Source organism: Elgaria multicarinata, chromosome 12, assembly GCF_023053635.1.
Source record: "Elgaria multicarinata webbii isolate HBS135686 ecotype San Diego chromosome 12, rElgMul1.1.pri, whole genome shotgun sequence".
Taxonomy (NCBI): Eukaryota; Metazoa; Chordata; class Lepidosauria; order Squamata; family Anguidae; genus Elgaria; species Elgaria multicarinata.
Genome location: NC_086182.1, coordinates 4,510,769 through 4,530,645, shown reverse-complemented (window position 1 = coordinate 4,530,645; position 19,877 = coordinate 4,510,769). Strand labels below are relative to the sequence as shown.

General features: G+C 44.9%; 1 pseudogene; it reads right to left on the bottom strand.

The window, feature by feature from the left end:
- Positions 1 to 2,290: 2,290 nt before the first annotated feature.
- Positions 2,291 to 18,647, bottom strand: LOC134407551 (pituitary homeobox 3-like; annotated as a pseudogene).
- Between the last annotated feature and the right edge of the window lie 1,230 nt (positions 18,648 to 19,877).

Sequence of the window (19,877 nt, the reverse complement as noted above, 5' to 3'; positions counted from 1 at the left end):
GTTTTTATTTTACATTGCATTGTTACATTTTTAATCTTTTGTAAAACACCCAGAGAGCTTTGGCTATTAGGCAGTACAGAAATGTAATAAATAAAGAATCTTAAAGATGAAATCTATAATTTGAAGTAACCACTTTTTAGTGCAATCCCTCCTCGGAGTTGGTGTCTGCAACTTTTTCAGCACCTCTTTTTCACAACACCCTTTTCTAGTCTGAAGCAGGAGCCCACATGTGGACAGCAAGGTCAGATGGATGTTGCAGCACCTAGGACAGCTCCCAGTGAGCAATTTGGTTCATCAAAATCTGTGAATCCACCAAGCCTTTTATGCCTTAGTCCAGAGCCTTCTTCTCAGACCACACCCCTTCCTATGAAGTGGAAAGCCTTAAAGTGGGGACACAAATAATGTGGGGTCCCTACGCCTCCAGGAAAAAAAAACAGAAAGGAAAAGCACACTAGGAACGGGCTCTTTGGTTCCTGCCATAGAAGACTCATTCGTAGCGTGTCCCCGTTGCATCCTAGGAAGCTGTTGCACTGGGGCTTATTTCTGAGTAGACATGCATAGAACCATGCATGATTTTGTACACCTAAATATATATATATTGTAGACCTGGAAAATGGTAACTAAAACGATGAAGGGGCTGGAGCAATTCCCCTACAAGGGAAGATTAAAGCAGCTGGGATTGTTTAGCTTGGAAAAAAGAATGGAAGGGGGAGACATGATAGAACTGTACAAAATTAAGCATGGTGCAGAGAATGTGGACATGGAGACACTTTTCTCCCTCTCCCATAATACTAGGACCCGGGATCATCCCATGATTAGTAGGAGATTCAGGACAGATAAAAGGACGTACTTCTTCACACAGTGCATATTGAAACTATGGAATTCACCACCACAAGATGTGGTGATGGGTCTAAAAGGGGCGGGATAAATTCCTGGAGGAGAAGGCTAGTTCTGATGGCTATGTGCAACTTCCAGTATTCGAGGCAGGAAGCCTGTGTGCACCAGTTGCTGGGGAACATGGGCGGGAGGGTGCTGCTGCACCATGTCCTGCTTTGCTGGTCCCTGGTCAACAGCTGGTTGGCCACTGTGTGGACAGAGTGCTGGACTAGATGGACCCTTGATCTGATCCAACACGGCTCTTCTTATGTTCTTATTCCATCAGGTTTCCAATAAACCCACTATATCTAGCTTACCCTTTAAAACCAGGCACTCCAACTCTCACATTGATGTGTACAAATTACCTAGAATATACTTCTACATGCTGACAAATTCCGAGGATTTCCCAACACTCTGCGTAGGAATTACTGTCCTTCACAGAGTGTAGGATCATGGTATATGATTCTAAGCAACAAAACATGTGCAGACACATGAGAAGCGAGGCTGATGTGTATGAATTATGATCACTCACCAGCTTCCCCAACCCACCACCAGAAAAATTTCTGTGGACACCCATGGTAGGTAGCTCTCGGATGGTGAACTTACTGGTAGGGATGGCGGAGAAATTAGTCCAGTTCTCATTTAATGTGACTTTGCATAATATTGCACTTTTAAACGAATGCACGAACCAAACCGAAAATCCATTATCCTTTGAAATTCGCACTTTTCTGAACTTTGCAATGGACATCTCCAGTCAAAAAAATGTGACCAACATAAGTAGTGTGGATTGCCTTTATTGTTGTTTACTTTTTGGTCTGTTGATTTTCACTTTGCTCTGTACTGGCTATTTCCCAGTAATACTGAATCTAATCTATGTTTATTGAATGGTTGCTTCTTTCTTATTGTATTATATTGATATGATTGGTGACAAATTGCTTTTTTTCTCCTCAGATATCGTATTTTGATAATGTAATTTTTACTTCGGCCACCGTTTGCCAATCGAGAGACGTCTTGCCCCTACTGGAACAGTCCTCCTCACAAGAAAAGTGAGAGGCCCCCGAATCCCAGGCATCCCAGATCAAGGACTGCCCCGTTCGCAACCCCCAGTGCAGATGGGAGCACGTTTTGGAGAAAAAGTTTGCACCTTCCCCAAATTGCCATCACGTTAAAAAACAAATTAAAAAAACAAAAAAGGTTAAAAAGGTAAAAATACTGATTCTCACTCATTTTGATGCTTTAGTCAGTTGGAGAAAACTGAGCCCTTCTGAAAAATCTGCATGGAAATAGAAGCCCTTCTTTCCACCAGAACTGGTGGATCCCATCCACCCTCCCTCCCCCCCTGAACTTACAGAGGGGAGCTCATGGTAAGAGTCTGAAGAGGGCACACCAGTGGCCCTCCTTTTGGGCCACAACGTCACACTGGCCTGTCCAGATTATACTGGCTGGAGCTGGGGTGACGGCTGGCTTTGGAGGAGAGCCACAGTTGAGGGGCGGCAGCTGGGGCTGTTTCGCTCTGAGCCTCAACCCAGCCAGGCTTGCGCTGCAGGGGTCCCTATACATGTACGGGGAAGAAGCACCAGTGCCATACGTTTGAGACAGGAGGCCCAGGAGGGCTTGCCAGGCTGTTGAAAGACTCCAGAGAGGGGACGCCAGGCACGGAGGCTCCTGCAGCTCCAGGAAACACACCCTGGGGTGGAAAGGAATCGAGGTTCATGGAGTTGAAGAGCTGGAACCCTTTGCCATGCATAGGGGTGGCATGCAGTCCCTTGGGGGCCCAGGAGCTGTAGGCATAGTTTGGGTAGAGGTCCTCAGAAGGGCTCCCAGGCAAACCGCTGAGCTGCGAGCCGAAGGGGCCTTTGCAGAGCTCCGTCTGCTGGTGGCGCGCCTTCTTCCGCCACTTGGCTCTCCGGTTCTTAAACCAAACCTAGAGAGAGAAAGAGAGAGAGAGAGAGAGAGAGAGAGAGAGAGAGAGGGAGAGGGAGAGGGAGAGGGAGAGGAAGGGAGAAAACTGTACTCTTAAAGGCAGTGTTTAAATTCTTTCTGCAATATCTGCACCCCTGACAGACGAGGCCAGGAAGCCACTTCCAACATGATGGTGTGCATTCTCTTAATGGGAGGTGGGTGAGACCAGCACAAGAGGAGAATAACTTGGAGAAATGTAGGTTAGGCACTAATACTGGGGTCTACGACATGGTGCCTGCCAATCTCCCTACACTTCCTGATATATATATTTAAAAAAAGATATGTTAATTTAGAAAGGTGGTGGGGTTTTTTTAAAACTAGGAGACTGGCATGCTGCAAAATAAGATAGCCTTCCAGCATCATTTTTCCCAAGAATCCGATGTGGACCCCAAAGGCATTCTTAGAAAATAAAAATGGGGGACTGCAGCCCAGCATGCCCAGACACACGGGGGTGGGGGTTTAATCTTGGGTGGCAGGGACTATCCTGGGATATCTCTGCATATCACTCAGCACTCAAAACAGGAGGATCTGGAGGTAGTAGGAGAAATTCTAGTCAACAAGCAAAGCTTGAGCTTGAACGCACTCAGGGATCCCATCCCACTTTTGGAGACTTTTGTATTGTTGGCTCTTCGGTGTGCTTTGAGACAGTTGAAAGCGGATAAGAGTGTTTGGTTCTTCCTTGCTCTCATTGTGATTCTGCTTCCTCCTTTACATCTAGGTTAGCGGCAAGCCATAGGCCATAGCTAGACCTAAGGTTTATCCCTGGATCGTCCAGGGGTCAGACCTGTTCATCTAGGTGACACACAGGGGATCCAGTGCTCAGGCAGGGGCGAACCCAGGATGATCCTGGTATAAACCTTAGGTCTAGCTACAGCCATAGTCTGCAATATCATCCAAGTCAGGCAAGATGGTTTCCCACTAATTTGGGGGTAGAAGGAGAGGAGTGTGTGAGAGGAGGGAGAGGGGGAGGAAGTGGCTGAGCACAAGGCTTATTCATTTGCTTCCTGAATCAGAAGTTTGTTATGGTGGAAGCGTCTAAGTTTGTACAACTACCCAAGAGGACGCCCCCCCCCCCCCCAAAGCAGAACTCAGAGACCAGAAAGAAACTTGGTCGGGGAGAAAGCAGAAAGAAATGGGAGCTGCCTGCTTGCCATTTCTCCCCTTCAGGTGTACTCTCTGTACCCTCCAACTGTTTTAAGCAGAAGACAGGGATTTGCAAATGTACTTCCAACTTCTCTGATGACCCTCTGCTACAAATGAGAAGATACCTTTATGCAATATGTGATTGTACACTGAGACGGTATAATTCCTCACTTGCCATGATCAAAGGAATACTTGAGATAAGGTAAACTTTTTGCCTACTGTTTTCACCTTTTCAGCACATCTGCTGAAATCATTGGCCAGAAAAGAGTATATATTGCAGGATTAACACAGAGCAAGTCTGTTTATTGCTCTGGCAGTTAATTAAGACAACTTGAAGACACAGAGCTTTTCTAGGGCAGGATCTACACTACTGCTTTAAAGCGCTTTATAACAGTTTTGACAACTGTTGGGGCCCAGGACACACTGCATATACAGGTTTCAAAACGTTTTCAAAGTGCTTTAAAGCGCTTTAAAAGCAGTAGTGTAGATCCCCTCCAGGTGAGGCTTTCTTACCAGCTTGTGTGCAGGATTGTGCTGGGATCACGATGCACCTTTGGGAATTTGTTACAAGGAATATAATTTTTCACATCAGGTTAAAACATGTGGGGATGGAGCTATCTTCCACAATACATCTCCACAATGCATTTCAGACATGTTTAAATATGACTCACAATGGCAAGGGCGTTTTCTCATTCCTGTCCCTCCACTTGCTTAATTTTTTTCATGAAAATGCAAAGTGGAAGGAAAGGGCAGAGATGGGTCTTTCTCCACCACTCCCCTTCATTTCCTCTTGTTATCAGCCCCCCCTCCCCCAGTAAAGGCCCACACAGCTTTAGGGAAGCCCCATTTCAGGCTGTTCCCAATAGAGATGCTAATCCCGCATCTTATTTATTTATTTATTGCATTTCTATGAGTTTCATCCCACGTATCTGTTTCCTTCAAATTATCCCCTACAGCATTTAGCTTTTGTTGTTGTTGTTGTACCCCAGGCAGCAGTGCTTTGCATACCAGGAAGAGGGTTTAAGGGAGGAAATGTAAAAAAATCATAAAAAATCAACGGATGACCCAATCCGATTCAAATTTGGTATGCTTAAAGCTCTCCTTAATATCTATTACTGTGCCAATTTTGATGTTTCTATCTTTAAAGCTTACGCAGATGTAAGCATTTGTTTTAATTTTTTTCAAATCCTGCTCCTGTGCCCCAGTGGCCGCTCGGAAGATACGCTCGAAAACTAGTGGCTAAATACAGCAAGGCTTTTCCCTTTATTGCACAATCAAAGCAGGATGCATGGGAGTACTTCACAGTCAAAGCAGATTATAAGGTGGAGCCAGCCAAAGTGGCTCCCTGGTGAGGGATAGTGCATGCTCAGAGGCACTCTCCCCTCATGTCAACCGATGCACTCTATGGAAGCCTCTAAGGAAGAAGAGATAAGGGCAAATGATTCCCCCCCTTTTTTTCTGTTCATCTCTCATTCACTACTAAAACAGGGGTTGTTTGTTTGCACAGTGGGCGGGGAATCCCTCGCCTATTGAGCCTCTACCATTCCTTCAGACAACTGAGATTTCTTCTAAATCCCATGTTGTGTTTTTAGTAGTATAACTCCATTAAGCAGTTTACCATTAATATTCCAATTGCCCTGGCAGAGCCCCACCCCACCCCGGTTGGACTAGCGGTGCTGCTGACCCTGATGCGCTCTCCTGCTGTGTGTAGACACAGGATTGACTGCGTGGCTTCTTCGTGACTCGTTTTGCACCAGTTTGTTAAAACAGCTGGGAAAGGGTCTCTCGAAAAAAATTCAAGGCATCGACCACTTGTAGATTCCTGCCTGACAGCGTGTTTCTTGGCTGGCAGTGAAGATGGCACAGGAGTGGAGGTGACTGGTTTTATAAACCAATAGCAAATGCTATTTGGGGCTGCATTAATAGAAGCATAGCTTCCAAATCACGTGAGGTACTGGTTCCTCTCTATCTGGTTCCTCTTGATTGTTGTTGGCCTTTCAGTGACCTCATTCCGGTTCCTGACTTGGAGCGGAGCAGAAGCAGGGAAGAGCAGCTGGCCCAGCTCAAGTAGGAGCTAGAAAAGTAAGCCAGATTCCCAGGGAGCGAGCGAACAGGAGTTTGACAGGGGGAGTTTGGCAGGGGAGGCCAAAGGGGAGGCCTCTAAAAATAAATAAATAAATAAATAAAAGAGGTGGGGAAAACAAAGAAAAACAAAAAGAGGAAAAAAACCCCACAAAACCACTACCAAAAACAAACAAAAAACAAACCCCCCCAAAGATCTTACTTTCCCTTAAGACATCCTCATATAGTTGTGTACCTTCAGAGAGGACACAACAAAGCAAAGGCAATTCCACTATAATCAAAAAGGGGAAAAAACCAAAGCAGAAATCGACAATATGGATGGAAAGGAGTCCCTAGAGGTGGTGACCTGCAAAGGGTGTGCAATGTTCGTGTTTCTGCCTGAGCTCAACATGGCGTATACCTGCAACAAGTGCAAGCTGGTGGCACTTTGGGAAGAAAAAGTGAGAGGACTTGAGCAGCGAGTGTCCACCCTCCAAGGAATAAGAGAAGTCGAGGAGTTCTTAGACTGAACGGTGGAACTGCAACAGCAACAAGAAGCACATGAGATTGAAGAACAACAGCCAGCTGAAGCAGAAGTGGAGTATGCTGAGGGAAGGAAAGCCAATGAAGAGGAAACTCCCTGGAAAAGAGTGACAGTTAGACGAGGAATTAGAGGGCGTTCTGCACCGCTGGAGCCATTGCAGTTAAGCAACCGCTTTCAGCTTCTGGAGAATGAGACTGAAGGACAGTTTGCAGAGGAAGAAGTACAGGAGACACCATGCAACAGTGACCAAGAGGCAGAAGGTAGGTCAACCAAGAAGAAGAGAAGAGTAGTCGTTGTGGGAGACTCCCTGCTGCGTGGGATTGGAACCCAAGTATGTCGTGAAGACCCATGGACTCGCCAGGTGTGCTGTCTCCCTGGAGCACAGATTAGAGATGTGACTGAAGGGTTACCGAAGCTCATAAAGCCCACGGACACATACCCCTTTCTTCTCATCCATGTGGGAACAAATGATGTCGCCAAGCAGAGCTACGAAGAAATCATTTCAGACTTTGAAGCTCTGGGAAGGAAACTGAAGAACTTTGGGGCCCAGGTAGTTTTCTCATCCATCCTCCCAGTTCTTGGAAGAGGATGAGAAAGGGAAAGAAAAATACTCCGGATGAACGACTAGCTTCGAAAGTGGTGCCGTCGTGAGAGTTTTGGATTCTGGGACCACGGGCTACGCTACTTGGAACATGGACTGCTGGCAAGGGATGGGTTGCACCTCACAAGGGCTGGAAAGAATGAGTTCGGCCACAGCATGAAGAATTTCATCAGGAGGGCTTTAAACTGAATCTTACGGGGGTGGGAGACGTAAATTTTGAGGCAACAATGGATGAAGGCCAATGCACCACAGTACAGAGAACAGCTCCAACAGAGTCCCCAAATAGTGTCTGCAACAAGGTAGGAACAAAGCCAGACTATAAAACACATGGACTTCGATGTCTATATACTAATGCCCAGAGCATGGGAAACAAACAGAATGAACTTGAACTCTTATTACATGAAGGCATATACGACTTGATAGGTATAACTGAAACTTGGTGGGATGACTCCCATGACTGGAATATAGCAATTGAAGGATATAACTTGTTCAAAAAGAACAGAAGAAATAGAAAGGGAGGTGGAGTTGCACTATATGTTAAAAATACCTATCCCTGCACAGAAATACAGGCGGATGAGACTGGGAGCCCCGTCGAGAGCGTCTGGATTAAAATAAATGGGGCTAGGAATAAAAAGAATACTACCGACCACCCAATCAAGGAGAAGACGAGGATGAAACTTTTGAGAAACAAATTGCCAGTGTTTCAAGGAAGTGTAATGTAGTAGTGATGGGGGACTTCAATTACCCTGATATCTGTTGGGAGACCATTACTGCCAAAAGCGGCCCTTCCAAGAAATTCCTGATATGTATGGGTGATAACTTTCTCCTACAGAAAGTGGTGGAAGGAACTAGAGGATCGGCAATCCTTGACTTGTTATTGACCAATAGGGATGACTTAGTGGATAAAGTGGCAGTTACAGGAACTCTGGGGGAAAGTGACCACGTCATACTTGAATTCTTGATTATGAAGGAGACAATAGTTGAGCGTAGCCATACACGTACTCTGGATTTTAGGAAAGCTGATTTTAATAAACTCAGAACTATAATAAGTAAGGTCCCGTGGCAAGGGAGCCTAATGAGAAAAGGAGTGCAGGATGAGTAGGAGTATTTAAAAAATGAAATTTTAAAGGCACAGTTACAAACAATTCCAACAAGGAGAAAAGATAGAAGACAACAGAGGAAACCAATGTGGCTCCACAAAAAGCATAGAGATGACCTGAAAACAAAAAGGGATACATATAGGAAGTGGAAGGAAGGCCAGGCTGCAAAAGAAGAGTACAGACAAGTGGCGCAGAAGTGCCGAAATGGCGTCAGGAAGGCTAAAGCTGTGAATGAGCTGAGATTAGCGAGGGATGCTAAAAGCAATAAAAAGGCTTTCTTCAGATACGTGAGTAGTAAAAGACAGAGGAAAGAAATGGTGGTTCAACTGCTTAATGAGGATGGCAAATTGATAACAGACGACAAAGAAAAGGCTGAAGTGCTCAATTCCTACTTTGCCTCGGTCTTCTCCCAAAAGCGGGTCTATGACCCCCCTGGAAAAAGTGAAGCAGAAGTTGAGGGGGCAGGATTGCAGTTTAAGATTGATAAACAAATGGTCAAAGAACACCTAATTTCCTTGAATGAGTTTAAATCTCCAGGGCCCGGTGAACTGCATCCAAGAGTAATGAAGGAGCTAGCAGAAGAACTCTCAGAATCTTTGTCTATTATCTTTGCAAAATCATGGAACACGGGTGAGGTGCCGGACGACTGGAGGAGGGCTAACATTGTCCCTATCTTCAAAAAGGGCAAAAAGGAGGAACCTGGGAACTACAGACCAGTCAGTCTGACATCCATCCCTGGGAAAATTCTGGAGCAGATTATAAAGAAGTCAATCTGTAAACACCTTGAAATCAATGCAGTGATTACTAGAAGCCAACATGGATTTGTCAGGAACAAATCCTGTCAGACTAATTTGATCTCATTTTTTGATAGGATAACCTCCCTTGTGGACTGTGGGAATGCTGTGGACGTCATATATCTTGACTTCAGCAAAGCTTTTGACAAAGTACCACATGACATTCTGATTAACAAACTAGCTAAAAGTGGGCTAGATGGAACAACTATTAGGTGGATCCACAGTTGGCTACAGAATCGGACTCAAAGAGTACTTATCAATGGAACCTTCTCAAACTGGGGAGAGGCAACGAGTGGGGTGCCGCAGGGCTCAGTCCTGGGCCCAGTGCTCTTCAACATTTTTATTAATGATTTGGATGAGGAGGTGCAGGGAACGCTGATCAAATTTGCAGATGTCACAAAATTGGGTGGGATAGCTAATACCCTGGAAGACAGAAACAAACTTCAAAGTGATCTTGATAGGCTGGAGTGCTGGGCTGAAAACAACAGAATGAAATTGAATAGGGATAAATGCCAAGTTCTACATTTAGGGAATAGAAACCAAATGCACAATTACAGATTGGGGGACACTTGGCTCAGCAATACTACAAACGAGAAAGATCTTGGAATTGTTGTAGATCACAAGCTGAATATGAGCCAACAGTGCAATATGGCTGCAAGAAAGGCAAATGCTATTTTGGGCTGCATTAATAGAAGTATAGCTTCCAAATCACGTGAGGTACTGGTTCCTCTCTATTCGGCCCTGGTTAGGCCTCATCTAGAGTATTGTGTCCAGTTCTGGGCTCCACAATTCAAGAAGGACGCAGACAAGCTGGAGCATGTTCAGAAGAGGGCAACCAGGATGATCAGGGGTCTAGAAGCAAAGCCCTATGAAGAGAGACTGAAAGAACTGGGCATGTTTAGCCTGGAGAAGAGAAGATTGAGGGGAGACATGTAAGCACTCTTCAAATACTTCAAAGGTTGTCACACAGAGGAGGGCCAGGATCTCTTCTCGATCCTCCCAGAGTGCAGGGCACGGAATAACGGGCTCAAGTTAAAGGAAGCCAGATTCCGGCTGGACATCAGGAAAAACTTCCTGACTGTTAGAGCAGTGTGAAGGTGGAATCAGTTACCTAGGGAGGTTGTGGGCTCTCCCACACTAGAGGCCTTCAAGAGGCAGCTGGACAAGCATCTGTCAGGGATGCTTTAGGGTGGATTCCTGCATTGAGCAGAGGGTTGGACTAGATGGCCTGCTAGCTCTACAGTGAGAGGTGGTCAGAGAACAACAAATGATTCGCTCTTAAAGGGGTAGTAAACTACGACGCTTCTTTTGTCTAAGAAGCACAATTCAAGTAGGATGCATGGGAGTACTTCACAGTCAAAGCAGATTATAAACTGGAAAACAGAGCAGTTAACTTACCGGGCTGCTGTATGCTTCCTGGAGACTTAATTGGCCTGACTTTATAATTCCCACAGTTATGTGGTAGAAGATGTCACTCCCATTTGAAAAAATGTAGGGCTTCCTAAGGAAAATGATAGACTATTTACACAGTGATACATATGGCAGTCCCGTGTTATTAATGGAAAATCCATTGTAGGTCTCACTCTAGAGCAGTACATCAAAAAGTTTACTTACAGATGTTAACTGCTCTGTCTGATACTCACACCCTTTTGTCTTAATTCCAAACAAGAATCAGTAAACTGTGTTTAGTCCTTTTGACCCTGCTTGAATATTATAGAACATGTCTTTTCTGTATATTGCATTTTAGCATTGACCACTGATGAAGACCTTGTGTTGAAACGCGTTTGGCCTTTTTACTTCACGTTGTTCCTGTTAGATATTTGTTCTTATGCAATTTGAGGTTGCACTTTTAATGCAATATTATTGTTAACCTTTATTTTATTTTTGTATATTAAACATTATTGTTCTATTGTATATATGTATTCAATGAACAAAAAACCTACGGTTTACAAAACAACGTTAAGGACGTACACTTTTCCACCAAGCACCAAAAAGCGGGGAAATTGGGAGTTAAGGCTCACCAGCCTTAACGCCACATCCTCCCTAAGGAGGCAGAAAGTACCAGTGAAATTCTCATTCTGCCAAAGCAGATAAACCATGAGGACAGGATGGAGAATAGGATATGCAGAGGTGACTGTGGGGTTGTGGAAAACTGATGACGAACAACTTAGAGCCACCTTCTTTTTTTGTTTAGAGCAGCCCTTCCCCAACCTGGTGCCCTCCAAAGGTGTTGGACTGCGAAGACGGAGCAGGTAAGAAACCCCACCCCCTCCTGCCTGGCCCTGCTGCCAGGTAAGCCCCAACCCACTTACGTGTTCCATCGTCACTGGGCCCGGTCTTGAACTGAGCACCCTGGTCCATCCGGAAGCTCAATTCAAGCCTGGACCTGGGGACGAGGGAGCAGGTAAGCAACCCCCTCCTGCCTGGGCCCTTTCCTAGACCCACTGCCACTGCTGTGCAAATTGCAGCAACGGCTCCAGGCAAGGCCCCAGCCCAGCCCACCCCACTTACCTGCTCCATTGTAGCTGGGCCCCGGCTTGAATTGAGTGCCCTGGTCCACCCGGAAGCAAGTCCGCACCTGCAGCCTTACTTCTGGGTGGACTCAGGGGCTCGATTCAAGCACGGGTCAGGCCATGACGGAGAAGGCAAGTGGTGGGGTGCGGGGGGGGGGCTTGCCTGGAGCTGCCACCGCAACAGTTTGTGCAGTGGCGGCTCCAGGTAAGGGGCCAGGCAGGAGGGGGGTTGGCTGGAGCTGCCGCACTTTGTGCAGCGGTGGCAGCAGGTCCAGGTAAGGGGCCAGGTGTGTGTGTCCTGACCATATGTCCCATGGTCAGGAATGCTGGGACAGCAGGATGGGGAACGTAGGGCGGCGCCTCCAGGCAAGCCCCCTCCCTACCCCACCCCGCTTACCTGCTCTGTCGTCGCCCGGCCCAGGCTTGAATTGAGCCCCTGGGTCCACCCAGAAGCAAGGCTGCAAGTGTGGCCTTGCTTCCAGGTGCACCAGGGCGCTCAGTTCAAGCCCGGGCCAACGACGACAGAGCAGGTAAGCGGGGTGGGGTAGGGAGGGGGCTTGCCTGGAGGCGCCGCCCTACGTTCCCCATCCTGCTGTCCCAGCATTCCTGACCATGGGACATACTGACTTGCAATGATGGATCGTCGCAGCCCAACCAGTGGCCTTAACGTCCTTAACGTTGTTTTATAAACCGTAGGTTTTTTGTTCATTGAATAAGTTTCTAGGTGTTCAGCTATACATTGGGGCACTGAATAAGTTTGATACAATTCTGAAAGTTACTGTACCGTTTCCACCCTTATAAATAAATGAACAAAACTGTCATAGCCCCCTGAATCACAGCAATTCATTTTTAATCATAGAATAGTAGAGCTGGAAGGGGCCTATAAGGCCATCGAGTCCAACCCCTGCTCAATGCAGGAATCCACCCTAAAGCATACGTTACAGATGGTTCTCCAGCTGCCTGTTGAAGGCCTCTAGTGTGGGAGAGGCCACAACCTCCCGAAGTAAAGTATAATGTTCCAATATAGCTGATATAGTAAGAATGATGGAGACAAGCTGGAGAGGTTCAGAGGAGGGCACCCAGGATGATCAGGGGTTTGGAAACGAAACTCCATGAAGAGACTGAAACAACTGGGCATGTTTAGCCTGGAGAAGAGAAGATTGATGGAACCAGTTACTTAGGGTGACCATATGAAAAGGAGGACAGGGCTCCTGTATCTTTAACAGTTGCATAGAAAGGGGAATTTCAGCAGGTGTCATTTGTATATATGGAGAAGCTGGTGAAATTCCCTCTATATCACAACAGTTAAAGGTGCAGGAGCTATAGTAGAGTACCCAGATTTAAAAGAGGGCAGGGCAGGGCACCTGCAGCTTTAACTCGTGTGATGAAGAGGAAATTTCCCCAGGTTCCCCACATATGCAAATGACACCTGCTGAAATTCCCTTTTCAATGTAATTGTTAAAGATACAGGAGCCCTGTCCTCCTTTTCATATGGTCACCCTAAGTTACTTAGGGAGGTTGCGGCCTCTCCCACACTAGAGGCCTTCAACAGGCAGCTGGAGAACCATCTGTAACGTATGCTTTAGGGTGGATTCCTGCATTGAGCAGGGGTTGGACTCGATGGCCTTAAAGGCTGGAGGTACGGAAGCTTCTGTTTGCCATATAGGATTAAATTTTACTAATCTTACTTGCGGGCCAGTACTGGTACTGCAATTGAGCCTACTATCAGTTTTATATTACTAGCTTGTATTCTTCTTCTGATTGTGGTGTGATGGAGTATGGATATGCTATTATGTTATTATGTTAATATGTTATTTTGCCACTTTTATTTGTTTGTGAATGGCCTAGTTGGCTAACAAGCAATAAAGATTCAATTCAATATAGGATATGAGACTTCAAGGTCATCAGAGATTGCTCTCCATGGGATGAGTGTTGCCCCTTCATATGGTGGAGATGAAGAGGGCAGGATGAGCAGAGACTGACCTTTTAATAATGACAATGTGTGGGTGTTATTAAAATGGCTTTAAATCTTTTAATTGATTTAAATTGAGTTCATTTCTTGGATATCATAGAATCATAGAATAGTAGAGTTGGAAGGGGACTATAAGGCCATCGAGTCCAAAGCTCCGCTCAATGCAGGAATCCACCTTAAAGCATACCTGACAGATGGTTGTCCAGCTGCCTCTTGAATGCTTCTAGTGTGGAAGAGATCATTGAAATATATATATATATATATATATATATATATATGAGGACAGCCTACCTGTTGCCTTTTCTAAACAGAAAAAAACTTGAAAGAATTCCATTTGTCATAACTCATAATGCAGGACAGAGATAAAATTCTAATCCATTTCAAAAATTCCTGCAGGAAGCCATTTTCCGCCCAAAGTCTCAGCATCAAGTGAAATAACTGTTGCCAATTCCTTATTATTATTATTATTATTATTATTATTATTATTATTATTATTATTATTAGCTGTCAGATTTACTACAAGCCTTAAATTATCTGCATCCTGCCTTTGGTGAATAAATCCTACTTGATCAGGATTGCCCTGATGGCCCTGTTCATAAGACAAAAAGCCTTATTCACTGTGGTTAAAGCCGTGGTTTAAGGTGTCTTCTGAACAGGGCCGATGTGTGCATCACATGCTGAAGTCCATTAGCAAGAATTGGCATTTAATATTTTAGCATCCTCATTGATTAAATTGGCCTATAATTTGGAGAGTTAATATGATCTTTACCAGGGTCAGGAATGCCAGGAAAGTTGTAAAGCCAAGCAGGCATGAAAAAAGAAAGGAGAAGGCCGTACTGGAAAAGAGATGAAGGGTAAGTGAAGGATGAGCAAATAGGTTTGAGGCAGCTCTGGTGTTCTTGTCAAGCCTGCCTGCCAGCAGATACTTCTTGCCTTCTTGCAAGGGCTCCTGGGAAGTCTGGAACCAAAGTGTAGGAAAGCTAATATGACCTCAGATGAGTTTGTTTTCCAAAGTAAAGCAAGTCTGGAAATCATGATCTGTTCAAATCCTTTTAGACCTCTGTTAGTATCTTGGCCGTTGGAGAGCATACAGAATCTTTGGGCTGAACACTGCTAGTCAATTTGCCTCCACTTCTGGGGTGATCAGTCTTCGCCGGAAGGTGGTAAACCCAGGAGTAATCTCACAATTGGATGGAGAAGAGGGGAGGATTAAGGTGTACCCAATTCAGAACCAAGCCTATATGTGGGAAGGCGAGGAGGTGAATTTTGGGTGCTATCAAGAGCAGCAGATAAGGAAGGAGACAGGTCTGACCCTTGCAACCCAGTGCATCAGGAAATTCTGCACCTGTCCCATTTCATTTCAATTAGGTTTGCACAAGTCCATTTCCCAGTGTCTTTCTGCTGTGTACACATCACATTCTGCTCTGTGTACACATCCCAGAGGAAACCTGTGTAGTTGCTTCCAGTGGGGTAGTTGACACTGCTGATCATAACTGAGATGGACCAGCCCAGAGGCAGAAGCGTTTGAGAAAGTAGGGCAGGCCCTTGCACGAGTGGGTGTTCTGCATGTACACTTGGGAGAAACCAAAAGCACCAGATTGTGCATATCCATTTGGAGGATGGGGTTTGGGGTGGACTTCAGGGGTGGGTCGCTTTCAAGGTAAGTTTATTCATGGTTGTGCACTTTTCAAGCTCATCAACGAACATAGTTCTATAAGTGAGAAACTGGAGCTCTGGAGAGGATCCAAGAAGTCAACATGGCAGACCGAAATCGCTGTAGAAAAGCAGTTTTTAATCTTTCTGCCATTGGGGTACACGTTCTCCATTGACTTAAGCAACCTCTGCAACAGAAGCCATTGCAGAGAATAAAGGGTGAGTAGGGTGAATACTCCATTGGATGGCAGCCTGGCTGGACCTGTTGTGAGTTCATAGCCCACATGAACTTAGAGTTCATTCTGCCCTAGAATAAACCACCACTCCCAATACATATTGGTGCAGGTGTTTTCATTTTCCTTTAATGTCCGTGTGATATTGATGTGAAAATAGATAAAATTGCTGTGGAATTCTGAGTTCCCCAATATAATCACTGTAGCAAACGAGAATGCGCTGAACATTTCAGTCACTACAAAATCAAGATGATTTGTCCCAGCTGCCTCAAGCTTTGCATGGTGAATCTATCTGGTGAGAACTATAAATTGGCCAAATTATAAAAAGGTTGGATACATTAGGTTGACCATATGGAAAGGAGGACAGGGCTCCTGTATCTTTAACAGTTACACTGAAAAGGGAATTCCAGCAAGTGTCACTTGTATGCACGCAGCACCTGGTGAAAGTCCCTCTTCATCACAACTGTTAAAGCTGCAAGAGCCCTGCCCTCTTTTGTATCTAGTCATGCTAGGCAGGCAAAAGTCCCTTTTGCTTTGATTTAAATCTGTCAACTTTTTATGTTAAAAAGCCTTTTCTGGAATAAAGTGGTACCAACAAACCTCTCAACTCCAGGGATTCCTGAATGAGTCAGATTATCTAGATCCATTTCAATCTGGCTTGAGACCTGGTTATGGGTTGTCATATCTCCATTCCTGTGATGTCACAATACAACAGGGGATCTTTTCGTCTCCCACATTTACATGCCGAGTGAGGGGTAATTCAGAGATTTAGCCCTGGATAAGTCGTTCATCTTATGTGATGTGAAAATAGTTCAAATTCCTATGGAATTCAGAGTTCTCTGATGCAAGTGTTGTAGCCAGTGAGAATGCCCTTTACCCAACCCTCTACAATCTACAGTGGTATAGTCCAAGCACAGGCTTAACACGTCAGTGAGGTCTTAGAGGATGCCAGGCAAATCCAGTCACTGTTGGATGAAACTGATGATTGTGATCCACTTCAGGACTTGCTTTCAGCATGGTAACTGCCTGGATCACCTTGGTGGGTGTCACATGCCAAGACAGGAACCGGGAATGTGGACCTGCGCATTCTCCTGGAATGGGATGGGCTGTACTTCAGTGGTTCCACTCCCACTTGGACAGTTGGTTTGAGAAAGTGGAGCTGGGAGGCTGCTATTTAACTCCCTTCTTGTCTCCTGTGCTTTCCACATCTGCATGAAACTACCAAATGAGGAGTCATTCGGAGATTTAGGCTGCAGCATCCTCCGTTTGCTGGGAACTCATAGCTCTGTTTCTCCTTCTTCATGGGCATCAATTGAAGTTCTGGAAATATTTGGAACTGGGAATGGACTGGATGCGGTCTAATCCAGGTAAGGTGAGGAAGACGGTAAGGAATTTCTGTGCATCAGAAAAGACAGATTCTGAATGATACTAAACTCAGACGTCTTGCAGTATATCCTATCTGCCATTCACTGTTCTGAAATCTTTTGGATGTGGAGCGGTATACAAGTATAGTAAATAAATAAAAGAGGCAGTAATTAGACCACTCCTGAAGAAGCCTAGCCTGGACCCAGAGGATGTTAACAATTACAGGCCGGTGGCTAATATCCCCTTCCTGGGCAAGGTGCTTGAGCGGGTGGTTACAGGACAACTCCAGGCACTCTTGAATGAAACAGATTATCTGGATCCATTTCAATGGGGCTTGAGGCCTGGTGTTGGAATGGAAACTGCCTTGGTCGCCCTGTGGGATGACCTTTGCCAGGAGAGGGACAGTGGGAGTGCAACCCTGTTGATTCTCTTGGACCTCTCAGCAGCTTTTGATACCATCAACCTGTTGGATCCTGGAATGGATCCTGGTTATGTTTCCATGGATTTACTAATTGCTGAGGAGCTGGAGGAATCAGAAGACTCAGCAGAAAACTTAAAGGTCAACATTGCACCTGGACATTGATGTCATGATTGAATAATTGGTAACTTGATTGTTTCAATTAAGGGATTGCAAGCAGTTGCATCACTGTACAGTTAGCCTATAAAAAGGAATGTATTCCCATGTACATGTATCAGAAATGATCAATCAGTAATGATCAGTAATGATCACTGCATCACTCCATCTATGTATCAGAGCTGTATTGACTGACCGTATGTAAGTATTTGTATTTGTGATTGCCATAACTAAATTTTTATATAAAACTATTTTTATATGCCAGTAAAGGTTTGTTTAAACCTACTGAAAGTCTCAGTCTTAATCTGTGTCTGTGCTGACTTTGCTGGAAACCGCTGCAAAACTCTGTTATAAGGTTATTGGCCAGAAGCCCAGTCTGGCAATAACTAAAATAAGGTTGTAAATATTAGACCATCATATCCCAATAGGTTATGGGCCCAGGCATAAAAAAAACCCAGCAAGCAGAGTGGTTACAGCAAGAACAGTAGGACTGAAGAATTAAGCCGTGGTTGATTAAATTCCTGAGCGTCTTTGTTGAAAGTTGTAGGAACAAGACAGCCGGAAAGCTATTTCATATAGCTGGTGTCTGAAAAATCACACGGAGAGAACTGGCAAGAGTGGTTTTGAATTTAAGGGGGCACTGAGGAAGCTGAAACTGTATAGCTGGTCAGGCCCTAAAAGAAATCAAACCACTGAAGGGGTTGTATATCAGAAACAACCTGTTAAATTGAAAGTATGGCACTAAACGTTGGGAACACTGTCCCTATGGAGTTACTTACAGACGAAAATTACATGTCATGGTCATTTAAATTAGAAATGAGCCTAAGAAATCTTGATTTGTGGGAGGTTGTAACAGATGCCCCAGCAGAAGATTTGAATGCAGCAGATTTACAGGCATGGAGACGTCGCGCTGAGCGGGCGAAAGCCCACATTGTTTTGTCCATGAGAAATGACCAACTGTCGTATATAAACAGAGAAGACACAGTTGATGTTATTTGGACTAAACTGAGAGCTGTTTATGTTAGGGATACCACAGGAGCTAGAATAAGTTTAACCAGAAAGCTCTACCGCACACTGATGAAAGAGGGAGAAGATGTAAAAGCCCATTTGCAGAAATTAAGAGACTGTTTTGAAAGTCTAAATGCAGCAGGCTTACCTCTGAGTGACGAAATGAAAACGTATGTGGTTTTGTCGAGCTTACCACTGTCCTGGGACGTGCTGGTGACAACTTTAGAAGCAATGCGGATCCAGGACATGACTTTAAATTTGATATCGGGCAGATTGATAGAAGAGTGTCAAAAGAGGACTTTGAGAAAGTCAGCCCAAAGCAGTTCAGGCGATAAACCAGACGCGTTTGCAAAATGGTCTGGGTATGAAGGGGTTAAGGCTTTGGTGAAGAAGGAGGTAAATGAGTCAGCGTTTTCAACTTCGAGAAAGCCCAAACCTAAGAAACCTCTACGGTGCTTCAGGTGCCAGAAGTTGGGACATTTGCAAAAGGATTGTAGAGTTAAATTACAATCAGAGCCCAACAAAGAGGACAGAGGGAAGAATAAATCAGTGCAGCTAGTGATGGCAGAAGAAAGGAGTCAGCTCTGCAAGCAAGCAGGAGGAAAGAGCTTCCAGTGGCTCATAGACTCTGGATCTTCTGCAGTGATTTCGAATAGACCTGACTTCTTCCAGGACTTCAGGGACTCTTCTGAAAAATCTATCACGCTGGCTGATGGCAAAAAAGTTCAAGTGTCTGGCGAAGGATCGTGCAGACTACCTTTTTTGAAAGAATGCTTTGATAATGCATTGTTTGTTCCCAGTTTAAGTTATTCCCTTCTAGGAATGTCAAGTTTAACAGAAAAAGGTTTCTGTGTGTCTTTTGAAAAAGACAAATGCTTTATTCGGAAGCATGGACTCCTAAGAGGAACTGCAAAGCTGCAGAATGGATTGTATTTTATACAGGACAATCCAAATGAGGAAGAAACTCCAGAGGTGCAAGCAGGTTGTATGGAAACCTTTGAAAATGTTCCTAACCATGACAATTGCATCCATGTTTTACATAGGAGACTTGGACATTCAAGTTTTAAAGTTCTGAACAAAACTCTGAGTTTTTCAGAGGGTGTAAAAGTTTAGAAGTGCAACAATTTTCTGGATTGTTTGATTTGTAAAGTTGCCAAGTCTAAGGAGAGGAATATTCCACGTGTCAGAGACTGGAGGAGTCAACACGTATTGGGACTGGTGCACATGGATGTGACCGGCCCGTTTCCAGAGAGCTATGGAGGAGCCAGATATGCTTTAGTCATTCTGGATGATAAAACCCGTTTTTCGTGGGAATATTTGTTAAAGCACAAATCTGAATGTTTAGGCACGGTGCAGGAATGGGTTAAATTCATAGAGAGAAAACTCCAGAAGCAGATCCGGCAGCTGTTGACGGATCGTGGAGGCGAGTTCCAATCGAACCGTTTCAAGCAGTTTTGTAAAAAGACTGGAATAAGTCA